Genomic DNA, 5,099 nt, shown 5'->3' on the forward strand with positions numbered 1-5,099 from the left:
ACCTCAATTTTATGTCTTGTTTGTGTGTAATACATGTGCTTCGTTTGTGGATTTTATTGGTAGTACCTATTTTATGTGTTAAGAGTTGGGTAAACATAATATAGGGAATTGATTTTTTTGTCCTTTTCTTGTAAATAAAGTACATATTTGGAAAACAAGCAAGTCCATTGTCTAAATTACTTTCAGATCATAGCACTTTAATCCAAATTCTCAGAAGCAAAAGATTTTCATTAGAAAGTGTAAATTTGGCCACGTTTTTTTTAGTCCATTTGAAGTCCTTAAGAATATGTATTTAATAATTTTAATCAATATAGAGTTAAACCCCTTTATATCTAAATATTCAACAGAAACCTTTGCTTGAGTACTTATTTTAATCAAATAGTACCTACCACTTACCTGTTTTCATACTTAATAACTCCACAACACTTAAATGTATCTTACAAATACTTACATCTCTTGTGCTCTCTCTATCTCTTAGTATCTACACATAAAATGAGATACAATACACAGCAGACCTAATTAATTGTCATAAAACTCTGCATGGGTATTAAAAACTATTTATGTTCTACAATTCCCATACATAGTAGTAGTTGTGTTGACAATTCTGTTAAGAAAACAAATTTAATGCGAAAAAATGTTAAATGAAGTAAAAGAGATAAAAGTGTTACTAATCTTATAGGTTCCTCAAATGTTTTATTTCCATCTTAATTAACCATAGCTAACGTGACCTTTTGTTTTGTCTCAAATTCACTTTTGTTAGTTAGCGATTTAACGCATTTTAAGTAAGAAAATGAGGATATCTTTTGTAGTTACATACTTGGTCAAGTTGTGATTGTTAAGTATAATCAGTAGTTGATGAAGGCAGTTGGCAATTGAATAATTTTTGAAATTTATAAATTATTTACAAAAATTACTTTAAACTAATGGAGAGCTTACAAATATTTTACTTACAAGTTTTTAACGCAGCAGACTCCTGTGACCAGATTCAAGTTTTTACGTTTGAAACTACTTTGAAAATATGTACATATATAAGAATTCAGCCAATCTTCCTTAATCTCGATGAATTTTAATGAGAAAATTACATCGATTTCCAAAGAAAATACCGAAAGATAGGTTGATATAGATAGATAGATAGATAGATAGATAGATAGATATCTCGCTCGCTCTCGCTCGCTCGCTCGCTCTCGCTCGCTCGCTCGCTCGCTCGCTCGCTCGCTCGCTCGCTCGCTCGCTCGCTCGCTCGCTCGCTCGCTCGCTCGCTCGCTCGCTCGCTCGCTCGCTCGCTCGCTCCTCGCTCGCTCGCTCTCTCGCTCGCTCGCTCGCTCGCTCGCTCGCTCGCTCGCTCGCTCGCTCGCTCGCTCGCTCGCTCGCTCGCTCGCTCCTCGCTCGCTCGCTCGCTCGCTCGCTCGCTCGCTCTCGCTCGCTCGCTCGCTTCGCTCCTCGCTCGCTCGCTCGCTCGCTCGCTCGCTCGCTCGCTCGCTCGCTCTCGCTCGCGCTCCTCCTCGCTCGCTCGCTCCTGCTCGCTCGCTCGCTCTCTCGCTCGCTCTCTCGCTCGCTCTCTCGCTCGCTCGCTCTCTCGCTCGCTCGCTCGCTCGCTCGCTCGCTCGCTCGCTCGCTCGCTCGCTCGCTCTCTCGCTCGCTCGCTCTCTCGCTCTCTCGCTCGCTCGCTCGCTCGCTCGCTCGCGCTCGCTCGCTCTCTCGCTCGCTCGCTCGCTCGCTCGCTCTGCTCGCTCGCTCGCTCGCTCGCTCGCTCGCTCGCTCGCTCGCTCGCTCGCTCGCTCGCTCGCTCGCTCGCTCGCTCGCTCGCTCGCTCGCTCGCTCGCTCGCTCGCTCGCTCGCTCGCTCGCTCTCGCTCGCTCGCTCGCTCGCTCTCTCGCTCGCTCGCTCGCTCGCTCGCTCGCTCGCTCGCTCGCTCGCTCGCTCGCTCGCTCGCTCGCTCGCTCGCTCGCTCGCTCGCTCGCTCGCTCGCTCGCTCGCTCGCTCGCTCGCTCGCTCCTCGCTCTCTCGCTCGCTCGCTCGCTCGCTCGCTCGCTCGCTCGCTCGCTCGCTGCTCGCTCGCTCGCTCGCTCGCTCGCTCGCTCGCTCGCTCGCTCGCTCGCTCGCTCGCGCTCGCTCGCTCGCTCGCTCGCTCGCTCGCTCGCTCGCTCGCTCGCTCCTCCTCGCTCGCTCGCTCGCTCGCTCGCTCGCTCGCTCGCTCGCTCGCTCGCTCGCTCGCTCGCTCGCTCGCTCGCTCGCTCGCTCGCTCGCTCGCTCGCTCGCTCGCTCTCTCGCTCGCTCGCTCGCTCGCTCGCTCGCTCGCTCGCTCGCTCCGCTCTCGCTCGCTCGCTCGCTCGCTCGCTCGCTCCTCGCTCGCTCGCTCGCGCTGCTCGCTCGCTCGCTCGCTCGCTCGCTCGCTCGCTCGCTCGCTCGCTCGCTCGCTCGCTCGCTCGCTCGCTCGCTCGCTCTCGCTCGCTCTCGCTCGCTCGCTCGCTCGCTCGCTCGCTCGCTCGCTCGCTCGCTCGCTCGCTCGCTCTCGCTCGCTCTCGCTCGCTCGCTCGCTCGCTCGCTCGCTCGCTCTCGCTCGCTCGCTCGCTCGCTCGCTCGCTCGCTCGCTCCTCGCTCGCTCGCTCGCTCGCTCGCTCGCTCGCTCGCTCGCTCGCTCGCTCGCTCGCTCGCTCGCTCGCTCGCTCGCTCGCTCGCTCGCTCGCTCGCTCGCTCGCTCTCTCTCGCTCGCTCTCTCGCTCGCTCGCTCGCTCGCTCGCTCGCTCGCTCGCTCGCTCGCTCGCTCGCTCGCTCGCTCGCTCGCTCGCTCGCTCGCTCGCTCGCTCGCTCGCTCGCTCGCTCGCTCGCTCGCTCGCTCGCTCGCTCGCTCGCTCGCTCGCTCGCTCGCTCGCTCGCTCGCTCTCGCTCGCTCGCTCTCGCTCGCTCGCTCGCTCGCTCGCTCGCTCGCTCGCTCGCTCGCTCGCTCGCTCGCTCGCTCGCTCTCTCGCTCGCTCGCTCGCTCGCTCGCTCGCTCGCTCGCTCGCTCTCTCGCTCGCTCTCGCTCGCTCGCTCGCTCGCTCGCTCGCTCGCTCGCTCGCTCGCTCGCTCGCTCGCTCGCTCGCTCGCTCGCTCGCTCGCTCGCTCTCCTCGCTCGCTCGCGCTCTCGCTCGCTCGCTCGCTCTCGCTCGCTCGCTCTCGCTCGCTCGCTCGCTCGCTCGCTCGCTCGCTCGCTCGCTCGCTCGCTCGCTCGCTCGCTCGCTCGCTCGCTCGCTCGCTCGCTCGCTCGCTCGCTCTCGCTCGCTCCTCTCGCTCGCTCGCTCGCTCGCTCGCCTCGCTCGCTCGCTCGCTCGCTCGCTCGCTCGCTCGCTCGCTCGCTCGCTCGCTCGCTCGCTCGCTCGCTCGCTCGCTCGCTCGCTCGCTCGCTCGCTCTCGCTCGCTCGCTCTCTCGCTCGCTCGCTCGCTCGCTCGCTCGCTCGCTCGCTCGCTCGCTCGCTCGCTCGCCTTTCCGTTTGCGTTTCGCGCTCCCGGCTTTGGGCTCTCTGTCCTTTCCCCTTTTCTTGCCTCTTCCCCGTCTTTTTTCCTTCTTTCCCCTGGTTGGTCTTCTAACAAACGAATTTTATACATTATTATCAACTACAAAGGTTCTGACAATATAATTGAAAAAACAAACTCAACTGAAAGAAATGTACTAGTTTTTTATATTGTATTTTCTAATTATTCTTCGCTTGCCAATGTTCTTTTACTTCCAAAAAAATTCATGTCACAACATTTGAAAATTAAAAAAAGATACAAATAGTCTTGCATTACAAATTGTTTAAAACAAGTAACACTTTTTAGTTGCAAACAGGTAGTCAGAAAAACCTTAAATCAAACTGTTAATAAAAAAAAACACCTAAAAAATTAAAACACCAAAAGTTATATTTTATTTAGCACATTCATTCATTTCTTTATATGTATTTAAAATACATACTCGTACAAACATTTAAGTAGTAGTAATAGAGTAGTATATGTATTACATGTAAGGATATTTAAAAAATAAACATGTTGTTGTTGTTGGTATTTTTTTAAATAGTTATAAATTGTATGTTTGCGTAATGGACAAATGCAGTCAGTATAAAATATAATAAGTACATAGTATATATGCCTAAAATGTGTGTGTGTTTTTTAATTTAATTAAGCTATTTAATTTTATTTTTCGTGAGGTGGTGGTGTTACATTATTGCAGCATATTGTGTGTTTTTTGTTTAAAATAGTGTTTCTTTTTTCTTTAGTTTTCTTTTAAAGAACAGTTAATATAAAGGAGATTCAGAAACTTCTTTGTTTTCCTTTTCAATTGAATACTACTAATACAAATTATAAGTTTTGCATATAAATACGATATTATGTATAAACAATTGAATTAATTAATAATAAATACATTAAATACAAAATTAATAACAAAGTTTGAAATAGTATTAAAGCTGTTGTGGAGGCTTTAAAGAGCTTAAAATCTAATTAAGTTGCAGCAAAAAGGTGAACTAGTTTTGTTGTTATGAATTAACATGTTTAACATTCCCTTCTTTGCCTCTTTGGTTGTTAATTGCAATGATTGTTGGTTTGTTCATTATCCGCTAAACGCCAGGTTAAGAGTTTATTTAGTAAAATATCCATATAAGGATTGCCACCCAAACGATTAACCTGATTGAAAGTAAATAAAATGTATTAGAAGGCGAAAATGTCTAATTTTATTTAACAATATTACCTCTGCTCTGGCTTCTTTATCTAAGGATTCTAAAACTTCACGTGTATATTGAAAACTTCCTAATTTTTCTAACAAACTTATACAATATTTTTTACTTCGACATCACGAGGTCTTTGTCTCAAAATTCTATAAAATAAGAAAATGTTAATTAAAAAAACAATACTTTATTCATTAAAAACTTACGTAAAACTGTTTATCATGTGTTTGAGTGCGTACCGCATGTATAACGGGAAAACCAAATTTTCCTTCTGTCAAATCTTCTGCAAAACTTTATTTTCCGAATCTGTTCAAAAGAAATTGTTAAATTTATTTATTCCAACTTTTTAAATACTCACTTCTTTTAAACTAAGATTACATAATCATCACGTATTTGAAAGTATAAACCCAAAATGGCGGT

This window comes from Lucilia sericata, unplaced genomic scaffold (assembly GCF_015586225.1).
Source record: "Lucilia sericata isolate MDLA Ls3-8-SP2 unplaced genomic scaffold, ASM1558622v1 Contig008060F_arrow, whole genome shotgun sequence".
Classification (NCBI taxonomy): domain Eukaryota; kingdom Metazoa; phylum Arthropoda; class Insecta; order Diptera; family Calliphoridae; genus Lucilia; species Lucilia sericata.